Raw genomic sequence first — 14,607 nt, forward strand, 5'->3', positions numbered from 1 at the left:
GAAACCATGAAAGGGCAGTTGTTGTGCTTTTTAATTGTTAAAGAACAAAAAGGAGCAGAAAAATATAGATCTAGTGATTTATGCTGTGTCCAACTAGGAAGTTCATTTAGAGCTGTCACAAATCCTTCTAAACATCGAAGAACGAATATGTAGGAAACTTTGATCAAAATGTCAGAAATTCGGTATCAATGGCTGTGCATGTCATTGATGTGATCATTTTCACGACAAAAAGGTTTCACGAAAGGGTATCTCATTTATCAAAATGGCGCATTTTTTATGAAAAGAAACAAATCAAATTTTTACGAAGAAACTCTTTTCACAAAGACTGAAATTGTTCATTAAAAAAAAAAACTTATATGTAAACAATTTTCATCTAAAAGGAAACCCTCGTGAAAAAGGGACATTATTCAGTAAAGTTGTGAAAAAGGAACTTTTTGTGAAAAGCTTTTCATCGACGTGCAGAGGCGTATTTTTGTCAGGACAATGACATTCTTCACGAAGACTTTATTTATTTGCCAATGAAAAAGTACCTTTTTCCATAAAAAAAATGCCCGTACATGTTGGTGCAAACGTTTCAGAAAAACAAGTTACAACTTTCGCAAAAAATTATAATTTTCATGAAAAATGCGACTTTTTTTTTTTAAAAAAAACTTTCTGATACACGTCGGTGCAATTTATTCCTGGCAAAGATTCAGTTTTCGGTTAAAATGATTTTAAAATATTCATGACATATGCCATTCTTCTTTTAAATAAATAAATAAATAAATAAATAAATAAATAAATAATTAAATAAATAAATAAATATAATTACTGAAGAAAAAAGGCTGATCAAAGCAAATTTTTCCAGACAAAAGTTTCATTTTTGACATGTTTGACCAGGTACACATTGCTTACAAGACAAAGTGATAGCGTTTTCGTGAATGATTTTATATTATTAGCTCTTGAAAAAGGCAGTTTATTTTGTAGAAAGAACACATTTTTCTTTACGATAAAGTCCCCAGTTTGTGTAAGTGTGTGCCAGTCGTTCGGGATTTATATTTTATGTCGCCAGTACTAACATATCCTAGATGTTACGCAGCAATGAATTCCTAGTGTGTTTGAAGTCTAAAATTATAAGCTTTATTATCGTGTCATTCATACACACATAATAAAACGCTTTACTAAGAAAGTCATAGTTTTGACAAAAAGCAAATTTAACATAAACAAATTGGACGTAATAATAAAATTTAAAAACAATTGCACCTAACAGTTTGAAACTTGTTACTCGAAAAATTATCGCAGATTATATCAATGCATCAGGATGACTTCAATCAAACAAAACCAACCTCCATCATGCAATAAAATTCACGGATGAAGCCTCCAACTCAAATCACGTTTTCCAGACACAACAACCAGGCTGGAAGAAAATAAACTCCACACAGACATCTATTAAAATACCAATTGATAAACACCCGTATATTCTCCAGCTATTATCAAGTCAAGTCAAGTCTACATACAACCAGTAACATGAGCTCTTACGAGCCCTTACAACCGACTGTAACTTATTTACAAATATACATCTGAAAACATAAAATGCATACAGATGAAGCATATAATGAAAACGTTACAAGCAGACGCATATTACCAATAAGCGAATCAAATCAAACAGTCTTAGTACACAAGCAAAGCAACATATCCATAACATTTACTTTTACATCTAGTTTAGCCAGCCACTTTGGTTACACAGAATTTGCCAAGGTGATGAAACACACCATAAAAAAATCATTTCATGAACTAAGATAAAGACAAATCCTGACCTGATATTAATATTTATCGTGTGCAGTGCATACCCAGCCATTTAACAGCGTCACCATCAGCAAGTTGCAGCGCCGGTATTCCACCCGGGAACTTTGTCAGTGCACAGTTGTTCACAATGTGTGGCTTGGTCTGCAGAGCACCACATCTACAGGAAGAGTCAGTGGGCTGGACCCATCGGGCAAGGATGGCTGCACAACAACCCTGTCCTGTCCGTAAACGGTTCGCTGACGTCGTGGAAGGTTGAAGGCAGGAGCGCAGACAGATGGCGCAGCTATGAGGGTGTGGTTTATAACATTTGCTGAAGACCACTCATCACTCCATGCAGAAATAGCTGTTATATCCACTGGCAACGGACCTATCCAGATCAGATGTCTCGAAGCCAATGAATCTTTCTGGATATGCCGCCTTAGAACACTGAAATCAAGCGGCTTAAACCAAGATAGTTTCCAACGAATAACCATACACGAAAATCATCTGTTTACGGCCATAATTTCTTCAGTTAAATAATTCATTCACTTTGCTCATTACTCACATACTCTTAATTATTACTACTTGGTAGTTCTTCTTGGTATATTATTGCATTACTGGCATTTCAGAAACAGTGCGGTATCCGGGATATTATTTACAGTTAAACCACTTTGACATTAAAATACAGATATCACTCTAGCTCCTCCATTTTGGCGGTCAAATCAAACTATTTTGTTTGGTATCACATCACTAGTCAAGTTCAATCCAACAAAATACAAAAACTGTGAATAACTGTAATGAATTAAGTTAAATAATGAAAAAGTTGTAACCTTGTCACATACACACCAAATAAGAATCGTATCATTGGCATCATTCCAGTCCATTAAGTATTCGTCAATTTAAAAAACCCTGTCCTGTTCGGAAACTGTCCGCAGATGTCGTGGAAGGTTGAAGGCAGGAGTGCAGACAGATGGCGCAGATACGAGGGTGTGGTTTATAACATTTGTTGAAGACCACTCATCACTCCATGCAGAAATAGCTGTTATATCCACCGGCAACGAACCTAGCCAGATTAGATGTCTCGAAGCCAAGAGGACTGCTGGATATGAGGTGATGTCTATATACCGTGGAAGTTTCTCAGTGGCATAAATCTTAGAAAGCAGTTTTGTGGTTGCTTCCTGGTGACGGAGATATGGAGGAGGAATGCTGCTGAGTAAAGGAGTAGAAGGTAGTGTTCCAGATATTATGCGCATTGTTGTATTGAGCTGGACGCCAATTAGCTTGGTATGTAACGATCGAGCCCAGACAGGAGCGCAATATTCATATATTGAATAATAGAGGGCCAGTGCTCATGTCTTGAGTGTCTGAGCACTAGTGCCCCATGTTGAGCCAGCCAGTTTGCTGTGTAGCTTGTTTCGAGTGCTCAGTTTTTGCTGCAGTCTGCTACAGATGGTTTCAATATGTCAGTGACCTGTCCAGAGTCACACCAAGGTATATTGGTGTCGGGTAATGTTTTATGTGCTGCCCACTGAGGAGGATGCAAAGCTCACGGTTCGCATTTGCATTGTTTAGGTGGAAGACGCTGGATAATGTCTTTGTTGTGCTTGGCTGTAGGCGCCATTTATTGAAGAAGTCTGTCATTTCCTCTATGTTCTTGTTCAGAAACTTATCAAGCTTAGTAAACGAGCGACGTTGGGTCCCGAGTGCAATCTGGTCTGTATACATGAACGTGCACGACTTTGTTTTAGGGAAGTCATTGATATAAACATTTAACAGACTTGGCGAAAGAACAGATCCCAGTGGAAATCCATTAGTCTGGCATCTCCACGAGCTGCAGCTCTCTCTCTCTCTCTCTCTGGTGTGCACTCTGAAGCGCCTGTCGCAAAGGAATAGTTCAATAGTCAAAGACCAGATAGAGGAGGCAATACAAAAAGGCTAAACAAACAAACCACAATGGCCTACTTAAATATAAAGAAAAGGGAAAGATCGATCGGATGCCATTTATTTTGACATACCATCAAGACAGCCCCAAAGTATGTAAAATCATCAATAAACACATATAGTGAAATCTTGTGACTCACTAAACTTAATGGTCCCAAACAAACGAGCTGCAGCCTATCGCAGAACGAAAAACCTTAAAGACATCCCAGTCAGAGAGAATCAAACGCCAGTCACAAGCCAAATCCATCCTAGCAAATCTGGTCCCTTTGGTGATAAAAGGTGCAAACCTTGTCAAAATATGACGGAGATCAGAACATTATCTAGAACAGCGAAAAGCAAAATATTGAACATACATGGTCCAAACACAACCTGCGAAACAGAAAAATACAATTTACTTCATCACATGTAAAATCTGTGGCCTTCAGTATGTCAGTGACACTGAAAAGCTGCACAAAATGACCTATCTGAAATGTTTTGCAGCTTGAATTCTGTTTGGATGACAAAGAAACTGCACAGAATTCCAGCTGTAAAACACTTCTGTTTTCCTGGCCACGGTGTGAATGATGCAGTTAATGAATCTTGCTGGATATGCCGCCTTAGAACACTGAAATCGAGCGGCTTAAACCAAAATAGTTCCCAAAGGATAACTTATACACGAAAATCATCATCTGTTTACGGTCAACATTTCTTCAGTTAAATAATTCATTCACTTTGCTCATTACTCACATACTCATAATTATTACTACTTGGTAGTTCTTCTTGGTATATTATTGCATTACTGGCATTTCAGAAACAGTGCAATATCCGGGATATTATTTATAGTTAAACCGCGTTGACATTAAATTACAGATGTCACTCTAGCTCCTCCATTTTGGCGGTCGAATCCAACTATATTTTTTGGTATCACATCACTAGTCAAGTTCAATCCAACAAAATACAAAAACTGTGAAGAACTGTAATGAATTAAGTAAAGTAATTAAAAAGTTCTAACTTTGTCACATACACAACCAAATAAGAATCTTATCATTGGCATCATTCCAGTCTATTAAATATTCGTTAATTAAAAAAAAAAGAAGATACATTTAAGCAAAAAATAACTATTTAAGACGGCTCAAAATTGACAGTTACTGAAGAAGTCCATGTTGCAGTTTAGTTGTGAGGCTTCATGCTCTACATATAAACAGAAAGTAAAAACTGTCGTTTGCATCCAATATTTACGATGTCTAGTTTTAATATGGGGGGGGGCAATATTTTTTTTTTTTTTTTTTTTTTTACAAAATTGAGGGGGAGGAAGCGGCAGTCGGTGTACTTTTTATGTACATGGATTCAGAGTTATATAGTTTTTAAAGTTACGGAAATTTATGGAATGATTCGGACCTATCGAAGAGGCTATATTATATCGCTCCTGTTGTCTGGAGAAAAAATAAAGATTATTCGCTCACATACATTTGGCCGCCATATTGGTGAAGAACCTTCCCGTTTTGTTTTAATTTGAAATACAAACAAGATGACAGGACTAGAGACCGGGCGACAATCAGGGTATAAATTATAAATTGATAAATGAAATGACTACGCTTTTTGAATTTTAAAATATATCCTTAACGTTCTTGTTTTAAAGTTTAGAATATGGGGGAGTGACAACTTACCAGAGGGGTAGGCGAATACGTTAATGAGGATATTATGGTAGAAAAATATAAGTGAAAAGGAAGAATACAAATGCATTTTAAATTTCTCGTCCTAGATAACCTGCCCCTGAAAATAAACCTTATATTAGTTAAAAATTTCCATTTTAACAAAACACCTTGTTCGTGTAGATTTTCCTGCTAATTCCCAGTAATTCCGCAACAATTTTGTGGCGTAAAGGCGAGTGTAGTCTACCAAGTCAGACTGGTTTGCTAAAGAATACCAGCCGCTTTTATTACGTTCAGAACTGTTTAAACCAATCTGCTTAGCCACCGAGACTGAATACGATCCAAAGAAACGAACAAGTACGAAACATCGTTAGAAATATTGACTATTTTACATTTATATGGTATTTTTCTCATTCTAATACACTAGTGTATCGTTTTCATAGATGAAGATCTATTGATAAATCCTCAAAAACTACTTCGTTTAACACGCCGAATCCATCAAGCCACTATATGACATCGATGCTACCGGGTATGTATACATTACTGAGTCAATTCCCTATCGAACAGTTTGGTGTCGGCATAGGGTAGCCGCATACTAGCCTTCCTAGCAAACTAAAACGACCTTTCATCGATATATACTGGCATGAAATCAATAGGACTATGATTTATTTTCTCGAAAATTGCGAATATAGAATTTGTTTTTTCTTCAGTCCGCTCTAAGCGCTTTACAACATTAGACAACACCTATAAGATAAAAAATATATAATATTATTACAAAAACAAACACCATGAAATTAGAAAAACATTAAAAAATAAAAAACATGCTGAGAATATTTCAGGTAGGAAACGTTATTAGGTCTTTAAGTTTGTTCTTGCAGTCGAAATAAGTGCGTTTTGAGAGCCCTCTTGAATGTGATCACTGTGACTTTGTGTCTAAGTTCAATGGGCAATTCATTCCACGTTGCTGGGCCCTGGTGTGCAAAAGAACGCTGTCCATATGACTTTGTTTTCATAGTGGGAATAATGAGTATATGATTGTCAGAAGAGGAGCGTAAGTATCTTGCTGTTGTGTACACATGGGTGAGATCGGATAGGTATGTTGGACCAGAGTCCAACAGTGAAACGTAGCACAGAGAACAAATTTTGTGTTTGATTCTGGATCAAATGGATAGCCAGTGTAGGGTACAGAGCAGTGGGGAGGTGTGCTCTGATCTTGGTACTCTAAGTATGATCCGAGCAGCTGTGTTTTGAAGTTTCTGGAGTAGATATTGAGATGAACCAGACATAATTGAGTTACAATAGTCCAGTTTTGAAAGTACTAATGAACACACAAGTGTTTTAGTGGCATCAACTGAAAGATATTTGCGAATTTAGCTGATACATCTATTATCACACTATAATATTAGTACCCTTACTCCTACATCATGGACAGGGTACTAACATGACCTTATACATGTCAGTGGAGCAAGCCGGGCGCTCTTTAAGGCCAATAATAACAATTTGAACATATTCCTTGTATATAATTCAACAAATTTAGTAGTCCTCTTATTTAATACCGGAAATATCGAAAATCTTTGTATAAATAGTTGTAAAATCTCGTTTACCTTTTTTATCCGATATTTTTGTTTATATCTTGTCTGCCACATTATTTAAAATAATGATTACTTCCGTTCTCAGCCTCGTTTGTTTGTGTGCCATATAAGAACATTGAGGCCTTATTTGGAAATGTAAACAAATCATAGTACAAATTTGGCATGGTTTGTGTCAGACATTCTGCGCATTAAAAGTAAATACGGTTTATCTGCAACATTGAAATTCCACCAAGAAGCGATTGTTCGCCACTTGATTGATAATAACATAGCGTAGGATATCCAAATATGGTCTGGCAAGCCTACGTAGAAAAGGGGTCATGGCGAGAGTCTCGTGTTATCTGTCATGTTGGACACGGTAAGGTCAGTGTAACCATGCCAATTTATTTTATCGTGTAAGGGCTTAATGAATTCAAAATAAGCCAAACTTCTTTCACAACATGATTATACTTATGTAGTAGATTTCTACACTGTTTGTTTTCCTGACTTTAGTGATGATATTTTTTGCTCCATTACATGATATTGGATCAGTTCATAGCCTCAACCACAACAAATCAAGTTGAGGCTATGAAGTCATAGCTAGACGAGATGTAACTAGTATTGATGAAATTTGACCTGGAACTCATCATTTGCATTCCAAAGCACATGACTACACGTATCTCGCAACCTACATGTCAATGATATTAGAAGTCCAATAGTCATGTGATATCAACAATATACCATTTCGAAAGTTGTTGTATATAGAATTCGAAAATATTAATTAAAAGTCCCGTAATACTTGTACATAAATAAAATGTACACTTAATTCCCAACATATTTATCATGAGAACAACGACTAGAAACCTGTCGGTATTGCAGCAAGGTGGAGAAAACCAGATTCATCAAGTTCTAAGCATGTGTCTGCAGTGTATTTTGCTTGCATCACGTGACTACCGCATTGACCTGTGCTCTGCACTTGTTGAATACGGTTTTTCCAAGTTGCTGCAACATTTACAGATTTCTGGTCATTGTTTTCAGAATAAATATTTGTAGAAGTTCATGTTCTTTCATTTTTCAGTAAATAGTACTTGACTTTAATTTATATGTTCGATTTTTTTCCCCTGCAGCAACATTAGAAATGATTTATTGTTAATATCAGGTGACTATTTGAACTATGATGTCATTAACATGTATGTAGCGGGATTTATGTAGTCATGTAACTCAGAATGCAAATGAAGAGTTGCAGGTCAAATTTCGTCAATGTTATTGTTCAGGCTAGTCTGTTGGCGGATTAAAGATATAATAAATGCTCTACTTGTAATATCTAAGAAAATAAATCATATTCCTATCGATTTCATTCAGGTATATCTTGGTGAATGTTTGTTAAAGTTTGCTAGGCTGGCTAGTAAGCGGCCACCCCATGCCGATTTGGTGTCGAGAAATTCGAACTTTTCAATAGGGAATTGACTCAGACCCTACACATCAACATAAACGTCCAAATATCAAATGTGGTGTGGCAAGGGTCTGAAAAAACTCGGACTATCTTTATCCTGGCAGAATGAAAATATAACACTAGTAAATTGTCGCATTTTCATGTTCCATTGACAAACATTTTAATTTTGTTGCTATCTGATGGTAGTCGAGGTATGCTGAAGTAGGTTCATGTGGGGGATATGTTTCTTGAACCAAACGAAACGTTGCTTACAATTCCAAAATGCATAATATATTTTTTATTCATTTTGTTAAAGAATAATATTTCAACTTATCCTGATTTTGTCATTCCTGGCTTTCATTGCTTTATAGCCAACTGAATGGAATGCCAACGAAAAATTGAAAACAGGTCCATTTCTTTTTTGAGAATTTGAATTTATAAGAGAAAAGACATGTAAATGTAAGTAAAGTCTGACCACGACATTATGACTTTACTTTGTAGAAAAGCGTCATTATTGGTTGCCAGTTATGTAAGATATTCCTGAAAATTTGACATTGTTACGATGTTAGTCGACATCAAAACATATTTCACAGTGTCGTTAGTTAGGCGTTTAAGACCCAGATGCCCAAAACATAAATATCAGTGTTGAGGTCTTACAGGTAAGACGAGCGGTGAATGGGATTACTAGAAATACTGAAATACACTATAAAAAATGAAATACACTGACATAACAGTAAAATACACGTATATCCTGATACTCTTGAAGATAACTGTATTAATTTTTGATTTGTATGTGTTTTAATAATGATAAAAACAAAATAAAATGCCATTTAAGTAATTTCTACATAAACAATTTTCATTTTTCTATTTATCATCATGTGGTTATACTTGACTGGACAGCTTTTACCTTGTTTTATATGTCAGCTACATCATCATTTACTTTAAAACACATAAGTATATGACATTTCCACCAAAAATATGTAAATAGACATTCTGGATTCTTGCAATCATAATCTCACTCTTATAGTTTAAAGGGGACGAAAACCAGGACCTGCACAGTTTTATTGTAAATAGAAGGATATATAGTAGTTTGTGTATATAATCTATCCCGACTATTTTTTCTTTGCATCTATTGTATTTGCACAAACATTTCATACAAAATATTGTCCTGTATTCCGAGATCAAACGGAAAGAACCTGCCGCGAATTTGTTAACTCCCTTCCATACAAGCAGGATGTGACGTCATTTGAGACGATTAACGTATACAAATTGTATTCAATTTGTGCAGTGAAGTGTCAAGTAGAGACAAGATGGTTCAATGCGCAGCTCTAAATTGCGCAAATAATATCAGTTCTGGAACAATCCTTAATTATTTTACTCTTTTTTTTTTTTTCTCCATCTTTGAAAAGTAAGAAATTATCTACCAAATGAAATAACATTAAAGAAATGTTTACGCTTTTTCATCCAATGTTTCCAACATCAATTTATTATGCACGTTTGATTTTGTATGTAACTGCATCAGATGAATATGCATTTTTACTTCCACACTTACGTTCAAGACTGTTTTCCACTCGTTATATAATAAACCCCTCCTTCCCATTCTGCATTCATCTTTTTTGTGTAATGTCGATAATAGAAAAATAAATCACTTATAATTGAAAGTCTGTGTGTTCATATAAACTCGTTAGATTTCTTATAACTACACACGCCGGAACACCACAATAAAAAAAGTTAAATTTTTGTTAAAACAAATGTTACTGTTAACTTTCTTGATTGATAAATCTATTATAGTAACATTATTCATTAATGTGGTAATTACTCTCAAACTCGGACCAGGCTTATGCGGTACAAATCGCTGACTGATTCGGCCCATATATCTGGCTGATTCTCCAAACTTCCAAGCTGATTCGGATTAAATGTGACATTTAAATGTGTTTTTAAAGATGATCTTCTCATTATGTCCCAAGTATGTTGAGCAGTTCAAATATGCATTTAAAGTAACAAAATCCCGTTAGTACGCGTGATCATGGTATTGTTATATATAATAAAATAACGTAATCATGTTTATTGTGCATTGGCAATTTAGTAGTGAAATATTTTTAAACTTCTCATTCAACTTTAAACAGTTTGTTTTATTGAGAAATAATAAAATTACGAACACTGACAAATAAGAAGAAATAAACTAAATGTTGGGCATAGTACATGATAGCTTTCAGAAACCGTCTGAATTCTATGCATTAACCCTGATGTTGAACTCAATAGCGACCAGATTTCCTGAGTAGGCGTCAATGATGGTTTTTATCAAGTTCAAGTATCATTCGTTAATGGTTAGCAAATCTCAGTGAAAAATCAGATTGTTCATTTAGAGAGATGATACTATAACCTTTTGGATTATTGATGGCAAGAATTCAGTCAATTTCAGGTTATAAAGATACATGCCATAAAGTAGTCTCAGGATGACTTTAGTTATTAGGTTGGAGCCCTTTCATGTATAAAACTGCAGATGTCACATCATGCTTACACCTGCTCTTTTTTTCCAATTAAAATGCATTTAATGATTTGAAGAGCAGAGCAAAAGGGACAGATGCAACTTCTTTTTTGTTAAGTACAGAAGCGGAGTTGATCAAAAGGAAAAGTTGAAAAGTTGCAAATTTTATAGATTTAATAAGTTATTTAGTTGAAGAAAAACAACAATAAATAAAACCTTAACAACCAGGGCAAGTTCTCCATAATTCATGATCAACAATGCCAGTGTGTACACAGTGTCTCAAATGACGTCACACCCGCTATTTTTACAGGGGGAGGGAAGCGCGTTGTTCTATTCAAGACAGATCAGGAGAGATGATCGGTTTTTCATAAATTTCTTTGTAACAAGTAAGAATAAAAGGTATAAATTTTCAGAAAATGAACCTTATACATATAGCAAATTATATATGAAGTTTGCGTGAATTTCAGTTTTGCATGTTGGTCCTCTTTAAGTTCTGACTCATTCGTGTTTTATCATACCTGACCTACTCGAGTAAAATCAAGTCCAACTGAGTGATATAATATGGAATGTGCCCGAAATTGGTAAAAGGTAAATAATTCAGATTAAAATTGCTTAAATCTAAGTTTGCTTTGCTTATTATTATTATTATTATTATTATTAAATCAGTTACAAATCGTAAGATTGTGGTGTACACCATTATATACACCCAAAATATGTAAATAATTGTGTATTTTGGTGTATTTAGTTTTTTTGTGTATTTCAGTTTTTCAAGTGACCGCAGTGAGTGTGTGAAATAATAACTTTTAATAAAAGCAATTCCATAGCATTTTGTCCACAGACTTTGATGTATACAAAAATATGGCAACTGTATGTAGTGGAAATATGCTCTTGATATCCTAATAATGGGTTCAAGGCAAAATGTATGAAATCTAAGACTTTGTTCTAATGATTTCTCTTTATGTTGACTGCCAACCACATTAACTGCCTCCTTGTATTCTGGTTTCTAAATCATCTATGCAGATGATTACACTGTACAACGAAACTAATTTATCCAGTGTTCTTATGTCATACACAAAGGAACACAAATAACTAGTAATCATAAGTACAAAAAAATATCACTAAATCATCACTAACATGTACATAATTAATTGTACAATTAAGTGCCAGTTCTTTCCATGGCCAGTGTTGGCTGGACAAATACCAATATGGCAGGCCCCATAAACTGGCATCGTGATTATTTGTCATGTGCATTAGATGAAAGACCTAAGGTATGTGAAAAATGTAACACTCTTTGCATCTGGATTAGTCTTCATGCAGCAAGATCAGTACAGTGCGATATGAGTTAAGTGCTCTGTCAATGCTGTGATCTATTGCACATAAAATGCAATATTAAATTGCCTATTTTAGCTTGAATAAATACATTTTCTTTAAAAAAGATAGCTCCTGAAAATTTAAATGGCATTTTTTAAAGGTAATAATATATAATTTTAAACTCATTACTAACTATGTGTGGTATTTGACCAAACCACACCAACATACCTGTTAGGCCAGTTCATAATACCAATAGACCTTAAGGGCTATTGGTAATGCAAACAGGTTGCATAACAGTGGCAGTTTTAGGGCTGTGCAGGACTGGTCTAAAATGAGGACAATGGCCCCCCCAAATGTAATTTCTGTATCACTGAAGCAGGGATTATGCTACCAGGCTAAAAGGGGGAAAAATGTAAATTTTGCTTTCTATGGTTAAGAAAGTGAAAATGACTGAATTTTTGACGGTACGTTGAGTGACTGCACTGTTTGAGATGGTCCCTCACCTTAGCCAGGTTTGTTCCAGTGATATGTTAATGCTCAAGGCTTCAACTCATCAAATAACTTGGGTTGATATCAGTTGAGCCAACAAACTCTTGCACATTCTCAAGCATTTGTTTTGATAGATGATTGTCCATTGACCCATTACCAAGTAAGTTAGCAATTACATGTATCACAGCCTAATTCTGCAAGTTATTCTTTGATGACAAAATCATATTTGAGTCTAAATATTATGTTTTTGAAGAATTAGCTTTCAAATACAATTTTATAGGGCACAATTCTATCTGCTATAAGGTCAGATTTGTTTTCTAATCGCTCATTTTTGTGAAAATTCAAAGCAAAAAACAGTGAAGCAAATACTTTTTAACTTAATGTCTGGCATTAATATAAGTACATAGACAAAAAATAAAACCTTACAATTGCAATCCTCTCAGTGGACTGATGTATCTATAATGTCACTGGTTACGTTAAAGAAACCTTTCTTAAAATTGATGCACTTACATGTTGGCTGTGTCGACTCGGTTGGAAAGAAGGGTTTAGTTCATTTACATACAAACTTTAATTCTTCATTGTGTTATCTGTGGACAGTTAAGGTAATGTTTTATTGTCAACACAGAAGTTAGGACAAACAGTATGATCTGAAAGACTTGTGCATTTACTCTCATATACATGGTACAAGGGTTGTTTCAAGCAAGTTTAGAAATCTTTTCAAGTGCCACTTTATAATGAAATTTCAGTAAGTAAAAAGTTCTTGATTGAGGGTAGTTGATATAAAAAACATTTTTAGCTTGTAATTACAGTTACAATCTAGTTGCTTGGTTCAGTTCATTATAATGTAAATCTTCTATTGTTCTCATTTTAAGTCATTTTGCCAAAATGCACTGCATATGAATATGGTATTTTTTAATCATGTACCAAATGTGTTTATAATATACAAATAACTCAAACATTTCAGCTTGCCAGTATTGCTTAAAACCAGGGTTAAATGCAAATATGCATACTGAGAAATACAGGGCATAATTCAGATAAGAGAAAGAAAACAAAATACATATATATATATATTATAACAATGTTTCCCTTTACGCACATTTGTGCATCTGGGATGTACACTGGAGAAAATTGACGCACATATTTTGTTGCCATGCGGTTTTTTTGACGCAAAGGATTTTCATAATGTGATCAGGATTTCTTTAATACCCAATGAATTGGACGATGGATGGCATCATATATACATGTACTTCGAGTATATGCATTGACTGGTTCCCCACTTTGTTTGCTCCCTGCCTTGCGTTCCTCTAATCGTATGGCATAGTGCAATGCAGGGAACATACGAAACAGTGAACCAGACTAGCATATGCAGTGTTATGACAGAGTACCTTCCCCATATCTCGCGATTTCCATCGAGCTCAGCAAGCTGTCATCTAGATGTTTAACCTCAGTGCTTGTTGCACTAGAAAGTGATCTCCAGATTAAAACGTCGTGCACTAAAAATCATTAGCAAAGAAAGTGAAAGAAGCAGAACACAAAAGAGTAACTGTGGATCTAACTTTAATAAAAAATGGAGAAAATAATTCTCTTACTGGAATATGGCACATTCATTAGGATTACCGGTGTGACTCCTGATCGAGTGACTGCAAAAGTGAAAAATCATTTTGTGACAGGGTTTTAAAATTTAAAAAAATCTACCCTCGTTCGTCACAAGATATTTGGAAAACACATTATAACCTAAGACATTCTTTCACAACAAAGAAATAGGTAAACTTGCAGAGACAAATGCGTTATTTGGATTACAAAGTCAGTGGGTCATTGCAGATTTTGTTGGTTTTTAACTTTGCAGCAATAAAAGAATGATCTTAAAGTTCAGGTGTAACTTATTAGAAAGAAGATGAATCATTATCCTCCTTGATATTTGGATAAATGTGTTATAGGACAAAGTATAATAAAACTTAAGATAGTACACATTTTATGAAAGGC

General features: G+C 34.9%; 1 protein-coding gene across 6 annotated transcripts in view; it reads left to right on the forward strand.

The window, feature by feature from the left end:
* The window catches only part of LOC149779295 (protein Star-like), a 46,765-nt gene that overhangs the window by 2,151 nt on the left and 30,007 nt on the right, over positions 1–14,607 (forward strand). For 2 of the 6 annotated variants that reach the window (XM_089939910.1, XM_089939911.1), the window contains exon 1: positions 5,634–5,865. The exons of 2 other annotated variants lie outside the window; for them this stretch is intronic. The gene's annotated coding sequence lies outside the window, so the exon portion shown is untranslated. Of the gene's footprint in view, positions 1–5,613; positions 5,866–14,607 lie in introns of those variants that run through there. 2 more of the 6 variants (XM_089939913.1, XM_089939912.1) reach the window with 2 other exon arrangements.

The sequence above is a fragment of the Sinohyriopsis cumingii genome, chromosome 17 (genome assembly GCF_028554795.1).
Source record: "Sinohyriopsis cumingii isolate HCF-2022 chromosome 17, ASM2855479v2, whole genome shotgun sequence".
In the NCBI taxonomy this organism is placed as follows: Eukaryota; Metazoa; Mollusca; class Bivalvia; order Unionida; family Unionidae; genus Sinohyriopsis; species Sinohyriopsis cumingii.